Consider the following 10,863-nt stretch of genomic DNA (forward strand, 5'->3'; position numbering starts at 1 on the left):
GGAGATCAGAATCAAAAAGTGTGGTGCTAGAAAAGCACAGTCAGTCAGGCAGCATTCATGGAGTAGGAGAATCGATGTTTCAAGCATAGACTCTTCATCAGGATTGAAGAGCTTATGTTCGAACGTCAACTGTCCTGGTCCTCGGATGCTGCCTGACCGGCTGTGCTATTGCAGCACCACACCTTTTGACACTAATTTGACTTATAGTCAGGCATAGTAAGGTATGGTTATGATTTGAGGCTGTTAAGAGGATTGAGAAGGTAGGAGTGGAGCCGTCTCAGTTCTTGCAATTGAGTCAAAGAGTCATCATGTAATACAGCACAGAAACAGACCCTTCAGGCCAACTCATCCATACCGACCAGACCAATGTGACCTAGTCCCATTTGCCAGTATTTGGCCTGTATCCCACTAAACCCTTCCTATTCTTATACTCATCCAGATGCCTTTTTAATTGCATCTGCCTCCTCCACTTCCTCTGGCTGCTTATTTCATATATGCATTTCCCACCCCCACCCCCACCCCCCATATGAAAACGTTGTACCTCAGGTCCTTTTTAAATCTGTCCCCCTCACCTCAAACATATGCTGTCTGGTTTTGGACTTAACCCATCCTTGGGCTATTCACCCTGTCCATGCCTCTCATGATTTTACAAAACTCTAAGATCAGCCCTAGGCCTCCAATGCTCCAGGTGAAAAAGCCCCAGCCTATTTAGCCTCTCCCTACAACTCAAACCCTCCAGTCCCAGCAACATCCTTGTAAATCTTTTCTGCATCCTACAATGGTATACCTGGTAATAGAAGTTGACAGTCAAGGCAACCTGTTATGACCAATTTGATAAGGTAGGATTCAAATCAAGAAAGTTAGAATTGCCCAGTCAACAGTGATAACAGATTAACGATCCAATGCTCTAATCAGAACATGCTGTCCTTTTATAGTGGCTAAAGTGGTTCTTTCAAATCCACTCGGTTAATACATAGAGTTTGCATAATTGCACAAGTCGTGAAAAGGCTCATGAGCCAAGGAGGAAACTTCAGCCTGGTTAAACTCCAGCAGCACCCAGAAACAGGCAGAATATTGACTACTGTCTGTCTTCAACTTGCATCTAAGCTCTGAGCAAGAATACATCCTGACACAGTAGTACTATACAATCATACTTCACGTTGGTTGATTTGAGGCCTTTAAACATCAAGAATTTCAGAGGTGTTGAATGCCTAGTTGCGCAAATACAAAAATGAGGTTTCCCTTAAAATAAGTTAAGGTTGCTTTCCATTCAATGAATTAACCAGACAACTGACAGTATTATTTATTCTTTATAACTAGTACTCACAATATTGAACCATTGGACTTACAACTGCAATTATAGCAAAGAAACAGACAAAACAAACACTCAACACCAAATAGAAGTACATCTTACTTCCCAATAAAATTGTATACAGTACAATTAGTTGGAAATGATTGTGTTAACTCACAAATCAAAACAACACAGTTCAAAATATCAGCACTTTTTGGAATAACATGTCTACTGTTTATATTTTGATTTGACAAACATAGCACCAATGCTTCTTATGATTGTTTTCTTCCCTCTAATAGCACAATCTAATTGGTTTCTTCAAAATTCTAATTCATCCAAGGTATCATTGCTGGAAAGGCCAATATTATCTGTTTTAAATGTATTTTTAAGAATCATTTGTTCTTCAGATTTTATCAGAAGATAACATTTGTTTAAAAATAAAGTAAAACCCAAGAGAATAATAATTGAAGGAGGCACAGGCACACAAATGTTTATTTTTAAACCCATCTTACAAGACAACACGTTTTACATAAATTCTATTCCAGTCAAAACAGAAAATGAATTTGCATAGCCAAATATTTTCAGACTCCTAGAAAAGCATTGATTTAAGTGTGTGCTCAAGACATCGATATTTTGGTATGGTGAATCAGTCTTAGCTCAATTAAATTGTACTTTGTATCTAACATATATTTCCCTGTTCACTTAATATGCCAAGTCTAAAATTAACATAACAATGTTCAGAGTCTTCTATGCAATTTGTCCAGTAGTTTTGACATTAGTTTATATGGATGAAAGCAGGATGCACTTGGATGAGTGAACTGACTGTAGCACTGACACAGGAAACCACTCAAGTCAAGGGATCAAATAGGAATACCATAGTCATGGGAGATAGTGTAGATGAGGATAGATACACTTCTATGCTGCCCCGAGTAATAATCCACTGTAAGGACAGCTCCTTTCCTGTTTGCAGTTGGAGGTAGTGGATACCATTGTAGTCTAAATAGGTACCTATAGCATTTCTAGGAAAGAGGTTCTGCATAGGGAGTATGAGCAGATAAGAGCTAAAATAAAAACCAGACCTTAAAAGTTGTAATCTTTGGTTTATTACCAGAGCCATGAGCAAATTGAGATAGGGCAAATAAGGTTAGAGAGTTAACGTATGGCTAAAAGATAATTGTGTGGGACTTCAGTCGTGGACACTAGCACTGGGGTAAAGATTTGCTGAGAATTTAATTTCTCTTGGAAAGTCTGCTGCTGCATCTCTACTGTCCTACATTTAAATATGGTTTCCTAATTCACTTTAGCCAATTCTCTTTCCAAACCCTTACACAAGTCTTTGTTTAGGTATAAAATGCTAATCTCGGACTCTTAAACTTGATGGAAAATTCCATCATGTTATGATCAGTATCACCAGAATTATTTTTACCTTGAGATTATTGATTAATCTTGTCTCATTGGGCATTACCGGGTCAAGGATAGCCCATTCCCTGGTTCGCCCCAGAACATACTGTCCATTTGATGGATGAGAGAGAATGTAAAATTGGCAGGAAAAATAGAAAAATAGCTATTTAAATTGAGTAAGATTGCAAAACTTCAAGGTATTGAAAGATTTTGATGACCTAGTATATGAATCACAAAACGTTAGTATGCAAGTTAGCAAATAATAATGAAAGTAGGTTCATGCAGGAAACATTGTGCTTTAAGATACTAATTGAGAAGAACATGATTATAGTGAAGACCAGTGTAGCAGATTGGAGACAGGTTAATTTGAGTGAGCTGGAAACTTGTAAAATGTAATGGATTGCAGTGTTGGTAAACAATGCTGTAGAATAGCCATTAGGAAACATTTAAAATTGGATTTGTTAAAGGAAAATAATAATTCATTTAAAAACAGAAATAAGCTATATGTAAAGAGAAAACGAGAACAAGTTAAAACTAATAGAGCACCATGGATGAATAAAGGTGGAAGGAAAATTCTGGATAAGGAAGAAACATGCAACAAACATGGTATGACAAGAGAGATAGGAACAAGTTGGAGGAGAAGATTAATTATCGAAGAACAAAAAAATGATAAAGCATTTTGCAGGCATGTAACTAATAAAAGTAAAATTGAGTTGGGAATATGGTCACTTAATTACAGAGCATGGTAACATCCAAGACAATGTAGAAATTGCAGAAAGGTTAATAATGACTTTACATCAGTATTTATCAAGGAAGTGCGACATGTAGGCATGGTATCAAATATTCAGGTTAGAAATGAAGTAACCATTTAAAATAAAAGCATGAAATATAAAATAAACTTAAGAAATCTAAATAGAATGACACCCTTGTCTGAATGCAACACATTTTAAACAAATCTAGGGAACAGCTAATATAGGCATTACTGCAAGTTTTTAATCATTTTCTGGAGATGCAGAAATTGGTACTATAGACCTGCAAAAGGCAGGTTATTAGGAGGGCTAGTAGATGAAATAAAAGAAAAAATTGAGAAACATTTAGAAACCAAAAATATAATACTGAATAATCACCACTAGACCTCAGTCATTGCTCATAGTTCAGTGAAAGAACAGTTAATCTCTGAAACACACTTCTGAGAAAGATGGTGGAATTAATATCGATTATTCAAATTCAGATCTGATTCAGTTCAGAGAATTGCATTTTGGGACACAGTGATAGAACAATTTGTAGTTTGATATACGATGCTTACAATAAAAAAAAATAACTTTTGACCTATGGTTCATAAAGGCATCCATCAATTTCATTGTTCTGTTATTTTAGGGTCTGCCTGTCACTATTTGATTGACTAGCAAACAATCTTATTATTAAGGTATTTTGCAACAAATAGAATGGCAGAAGGTGAGTTTAATAAGAGTTCATCAGAAAATTCTTATATTCCAATGAAACGTGGATCACTTTGCATTGTGTAGTCCATTTGCAAATGCATTCATGAAGTCTTAATAAAGCATGGGGAGGCAGTGGTAATTTGGTAATGTCGTTGGATTCATCATTTGGAGCCCCAGGCAAAGATTTAGAGACATGAATTTGAATCCTGTCATGGAACTTAAATTCAGTAAAATATGGAATCAAAAGCTAGCCTGATGGCAACTGTGTAACCATTGATGATTAAAGTAATATATGTAAAACTATTCCAGCATTTTTTCTGATAAGTACCAGCATTAATAAAAGTAAAAAATATTGCATCATTTAGAATTGCGTATTGTGAATGTGCAAATGCACATTTATTAAAGGAAAAATAAACTGTTCAACATTCACAAATATTCCTGATCTCTGGTCATTGTCTTTACTTTTCCTGTACATTAGGTGCATGCAATTTATGCAGATCATTTAAATGTCCTCCGTGTATCTGATGAATTATTATAGCCCAGAATCTTCATACATTTTAAACACAATAACTCAACAGGACGTTTAACCATTTTGTTTTACAGTATTTCCTTTTAATGAAAATATAATTTTATATCCACTTACCAATGCTTGGATGTTTTCTGTTATTTCAGAACATAAGTCAAGATTAGTATTGGTTTCAGTTTTTTTTTGAAATGTAAAGTGTGGCAGAAAGTAAACTTAAAACTTGCCCATCAACACTCGAATGGCTAAATGCAGTGCCTTACATGAACTGTCCTGATAGCAATCAGCCACTCCTTTTTATTTGATTACTTATTTAATAGGTTGGTTGCTTGGGGTTAGTTTTATCAGTGGAAAGTACAAGTAATGTTTGTTCACCAGATCACTTGGACAAAAGTCTTCTCTGTATTTTTGACTTTTAACTGTCACCAAAAAACCTAACACAGGTAAAAGCACATGTTTTAATTTGGAGATTGCCATTCAATCCCTTTGATGTTTTATGAATGTAGAATAGTTACGGCAAATTTAAGGAATTCAAGTAAGGTGCACCTGTTATCTGATTAATGAAAGTAACAACACATTTCTTCCACTGGTATCTGTCCAGATTGATATTCGCAGCAAATTGAAATATCATTTTGCCTTGCGTTCAATGGTTCATGGTATTTACAGTTCATATTTCCATGTACAAATCTGTAGCAGACTCATTTTGTCTTTGTGTTATTGCTATTATGAAATACTGTTTCATTGACTGTCAAACTCACACCAGAAGATGTATTTGTTGTCCTGGCTTGAATGACCAAGTGTTCTACCCCTGCTAGTGTATGGCTTAATCATATAAACACGTGGGCTGTACGTTTAAGAAGGGCATTGTATGATTAGAACATGGAAACAGTTTTTCTAAAGGAAAATCTGATTTGATAAACTTATAGAGGTTTTTTGAGGATGTACCTAGTAAGGTAGATAAAGAGGAACCATTAGATGTTGTATTCCTGGGTTTTCAAAAGGCATTTGATAAAATGCAGTACAGAATGATAATAGGCATCTTAAGGAGTTGATTATAACATATTAACATGAATAGAAAATTTACTAATGAGCAGGAAGCAGAGAGGATGCAAAAGTAGAGCATTTTCAAATTGGTAAACAATGAATAACGAAGGAGTATTACAGCCACTGTTTGGGCCTCGGCTTTTTACAGTCTGCATTAATAAACAATCATTTTTCTATATTTGCTGATGGTACAAAGCTAGCAAGAAAGCTAAGTTTTGGTAATGACAAAAAAGCTGCAAAGAGATATTGAAAGATGAAGTCAATGAGTAACAAGACGGCAGATTGATCAATTGTAATGTGGAGAAGTATCAAATTATTCATTTTGATCCTAAGAAAAGTGGAATGTATTTTGACAAGGTGTGAAACCTAAATGTTGATGTTTAAAGAGACTTTGATGTGCTTGTGCAATGATTGCAGAAAGATCCATGCAGCAAGAGCAAGCAATTAGGATGGTAAATGACATGTATTTTTATTACATAGAAATTTAGAATGCAGAAAAAAATGTTTAAAAAAATCTTATTATAATTGTACAACTTTTTGGTGAGACCACGTCTGGAGTACTGTTGCAGTTTGGTCTCACTTATGAAAATATTTACTTGCTTTGGAGGTGTTGCAGCAAAGGTTCATTAAGTTTATCCCGGTGATGAGTGGATTGTCCGATAATAAAATGCTGAGCAAACTGGTCTAGTTCTCCAGGGCTTAGAAGAAGAAGTGGTGACTTCATTGAAATATTTAAGATTCTGAAGGAGCTTGGTAGACTAGATGCTGAGAGATTGTTTGTTTGCATTGGTAAAACATGGAGAGAAGGGCCACAGTCTCAGGAAAAGGAGCTGATCTTTCGGAGCTGTGATGAGTATTGTGAGTCTCCATCAATGAATGCATTTAAGGCTTGGATAGAAAGAATTTTTACTCTTTCAGGGAATTGAGAGATATGGGTTAGAGGGCAGGAGCAAATTGGGGTTGAAGCACCAGACCAGCCATGGTCATAATGAATGACAGCAAGCTCATTGGGCTCTTTGATCTATTTGTGCTTACCTTTCTTATTTTCTGTGTTCTCCCATCCCATTAAGGTGTAAATCCAAGGAAATCATGCCAGTTAGTATATAAAATTCTTCCATGTTATTGTGAGCTTCTGCAATCAGTGTGGTCAAAATTGAGGAAAGTTCCATGTCATTCAGCCATTTTGTTAACTAAAGGGAATACTTTAAGCTGAAGGTAACTACTCGTTATTTCACAAGAATAGCAGTTATATTGTGTACTCGTAAATACATGTGACAATTTACTCTGGTATTTCTGGCTAAATCACAATCAACTTTTAAAAGAATGCAAAATATAAAGAAATTTGTCGGTACACTTGCAAACCAGCTCTTACCCAATTGAATTCAAGAGAAGAAAGATAAAATGCTATGAATTATTCCCCACATTAGTAATGTAAAATGTGACGTTATAACTTCCCTGGTATGATGAAAACACTTCATATCAAACCAGTTGCTTTTTTAACTAGTTGCAATTACAGTTGGTGAGACTCAACAAGGCACAAGACAAATGATTTTTTGAAAATTTGTGTCAGAGAGTCAGAGTCCTACAGCATAAAGACAGGCCCTTCTGCCCAAACTGGTCCATGCCAGCCAAAATGTCCCTCCATGTAATTGTCCAATTGCCTTTAAATGTTGTTAATGTACCTGCCTCAACCACTTCCACTGCCAGTTTATTCCATATGCATATCACCCTCTGTGTTTAAAAAGATAAGTTACCCCTCAGATTCGTATTTATTCTTTCCTCTCTAACCTTAGTGATTCCCTCTAGTCCTCGATTCCCCAACCCTGTGAAAAAGACTGAATGCATTCACTGTATCCATGCTTCTCATGATCTTATAAACCTCTATAAGATACCCCTCCCTCAGTCTCTTAAGCTGTAAAGAAAAATGTTCTAGCTTGTCCAACCTCTCCCTATTATCCAGACCATTGAGTCCAGACAACATCCTTGTAAATTTCTCCTGCACTCTTTCCAGTTTAATAACATCCTCACTATAATAAAGTGACCAAAACTGAACACAATATACCAAGTATGGCCTCACTAACATCCTGTACAACTGCAACATAACTTCCCAACTGCCCTGACTGATGAAGGCCAGTGTGCCAAAAGCCTTCTTCACTGCATTATTTACCTGTGACTTCACTTCCTGAGAACCGTGCACCTGAACTCCAAGGCCCTTCTGTTCCACTACACTCCTTAAAGCCCTACCATTCATCATGAAACTCCTACCTTGATTTGACTTTCCAAAATGCAACTTGTCTATGTTAAGTTCCATTTGCCCATCTGATGGTCTGCATCCAGGGTACTTAAGGAAGTGGCTCTAGAAATCGTGGATGCGTGGTAATCATTTTCCAATGTTCTATAGATTCAGGATCAGTTCCTGCAGATTGGAGGGTGGCTAATGTTGTCCCACTTTTCAAGAAGGGAGGGAGAGAGAAAACAGGGAATTATAGACCGGTTAGCCTGACGTCAGTGGTGGGAAAGATGCTGGAGTCAATTATAAAAGATGAAATTATGACTTATTTGGATAGCAGTAATGGGATAGGTCAGAGTCAGCATGTATTTATGAAGGGGAAATCGTGCTTGACTAATGTTCTGGAATTTTTTGAGAATGTAACTATGAAGGTGGACAAGGAAGAGCCAGTGGATATCGTGTATCTGGATTTTCAGAAAGCCTTTGATAAAGTCCCATATAGGAGACTAGTGAGCAAAATTAGGGCACATGGTACTGGGGCAAAATACTGACGTGGATTGAAAATTGGCTGACAGGAGGCAAAGAGTAGTGATAAACGGGTCCCTTTTGGGATGGCAGATGGTGACCAGTGGGGTACCACAAGGTTTGGTGCTGGGACCGCAGCTGTTTACAATATACATTAATGATATAGATGAAGGCATTTAAAGTAATATTAGCAAATTTGCTGATGACACAAAGCTGGGTGGCAGGGCGAAATGTGAGGAGGATGTTATGAGAATACAGGGTGACTTGGACAGGCTAGGTGAGTGGATGGGTGCATGGCAGATGCAGTTTAATGTGAATAAATGTGTGGTTATCCACTTTGGTGGCAAGAACAAGAAGGCAGATTGCTATCTAAATGGAGTCAAGTTAGGTAAAGGGGAAGTACAATGAGATCTAGGTGTTCTTGTACATCAGTCAATGAAAGCAAGCATGCAGTTACAGCAGGCAGTGAAGAAAGCTAATGGCATGCTGGCCTTCATAACAAGAGGAATTGAGTGTCGGAACAAAGAGGTCCTTCTGCAGCTGTACAGGGCCCTGGTGAGTCCACACATGGAGTATTGTGTGCAGTTTTGGTCTCCAAATTTGAGGAAGGACATTCTGGCTATTGAGGGAGTGCAGTGTAGGTTCACGAGGTCAATTTCCGGAATCGTGGGACTATCATATATTGCAAGATTGGAGCAACTGGGCTTGGGTTTAGAAGGATGAGAGGGGATCTGATTGAGATGTATAAGATTATTAAAGGATTGGATACTCTGGAGGCAGGAAGCATGTTTCTGCTGCTGGGTGAGTCCAGAACCAGAGGACTCAGTTTAAAAATAAGGGGTAGGCCATTTAGAACAGAATTGACGAGAAACTTCTTCAACCAGAGAGTGGTGGGTATATGGAATATTCTGCCCCAGAAGGCAGTGGAGGCCAAGTCTCTAGATATTTTCAAGAAAGAGATGGATAGAGCTCTTAGAGATAGTGGAATCAAGGTTATGGGGATAAGGCAGGAACAGGATATTGATTATGGATGATCAGCCATGATCATAATGAATGGTATGCTGCCTCGAAGGGCAGAATGGCCTATTCCTGCACCCACTGTCTATTATCTTGTCAGTAGCACCCACTCAACTGATCCAATTCATGGCTGCAGAAGGTCAGGCCTAGGACTCTACCCTGCAGGGCTCCTGCAGAGATGTCTTGGAGCTGAGATGACTGACTTTCAATGACCAAACCATCTTCTGTTTAACCAGGTGTGACTCCAACCTGCAGCATTTTCCACTTGATTCCCATTGACTCCAGTTTTGCTGGGACTTCTTAATGCCAGTCTTCACTAAATGCAAACTTAATTTCAAGGGTAGTCACTTTCACCTCACCTCACCTCAAGAATTCTGCTCTTTTGTTTGAACTCAGGCTATAATGAGATCAGGAGCTCATTGGCTCTGGTGGAACCCAAAGTGGGGGTGCCAAGCAAGGCCTGCTTATTGGATGCTGCCTGATGTACTGTGCTTTTCCAGTGCCACACTTTTCAACTCTGATCTCCAGCAAGGTTGCTGAGGCAGTTAGGCATGGAGTGGGCCTGAGGGCAGGTATTGCTATCTGTCAGTACGCCTGTCTACTGGGGTGGAGGTTTCGTTGCTCTATCCTTGGGGAGGAAAGTCAAGCTGAAAGGAGTTGTTGGCTGACCGAGGTACAATGCAAGGACATTGGGGAATGAGGAAGCAATTGAAAAGTGGATGGGATGGCTTGCAAGGAGGAGGCACAAAAAGGGAGAGAGGAAAACTATATGGCGTTGACAAATGAAGAGAAGATTGCAAGAAGTTTGAGGAAGAGGGGAGGCTGCAATGGAGAGAAAACAAGTTTAAACCTGACATTAAAGCATATTCTAATAAGTAGGAGTCAGGAAAACTGAAAAAATGAAATTATTGGCAAGATCCTTGCAAATGAATGTGGAACATTTAGTTCAAGGTTACCTATATTCCGGAGCTAGTAACTGAAGAAAACCTATTGTAATGAGCACTGTCAATTGTTAAATATAAAATTGAGATTGGGATCTGAGATGCATTAAAAATGGTAGTGGCTTTGTTAATGTCTTACAGATTTGTGACACTGACTCAATTAAATGTGACCTCATCATTTTGTTTTCTCATTTGCCATGAAATTACTGCACATCTGGATAGTAGTAACAGGATAGGACAGAGTCAGCATGGATTTATGAAGGGGAAATCATGCTTGACTAATCTTCTTGAATTTTTTGTGGATGTAACTATGAAGTTGGACGAGGGAAATCCAGTAGATGTAGTGTACCTGGACTTTCAGAAAGCTTTTGAAAAAGTCCCACACAGGAGGTTAGTGAGTAAAATTAGAGCGCATGGTATTGGGGGCAAAGTACTAACTTGGATTGAAA

At 38.0% G+C, this 10,863-nt stretch overlaps 2 protein-coding genes across 4 annotated transcripts in view; one reads left to right on the forward strand and one right to left on the reverse strand.

The window, feature by feature from the left end:
• Positions 1-4,851, reverse strand: part of slc26a1 (solute carrier family 26 member 1) — a 66,986-nt gene extending 62,135 nt beyond the window's left edge. Inside the window, exon 1 of the mRNA XM_043674617.1 lies at positions 4,778-4,851. The gene's annotated coding sequence lies outside the window, so the exon portion shown is untranslated. The remainder of the gene's footprint in view (positions 1-4,777) is intronic.
• The window catches only part of idua (alpha-L-iduronidase), a 262,582-nt gene that overhangs the window by 74,399 nt on the left and 177,320 nt on the right, over positions 1-10,863 (forward strand). The gene's annotated exons all lie outside the window — the stretch shown is intronic.

This window comes from Chiloscyllium plagiosum, chromosome 32, assembly GCF_004010195.1.
Source record: "Chiloscyllium plagiosum isolate BGI_BamShark_2017 chromosome 32, ASM401019v2, whole genome shotgun sequence".
Taxonomy (NCBI): Eukaryota; Metazoa; Chordata; class Chondrichthyes; order Orectolobiformes; family Hemiscylliidae; genus Chiloscyllium; species Chiloscyllium plagiosum.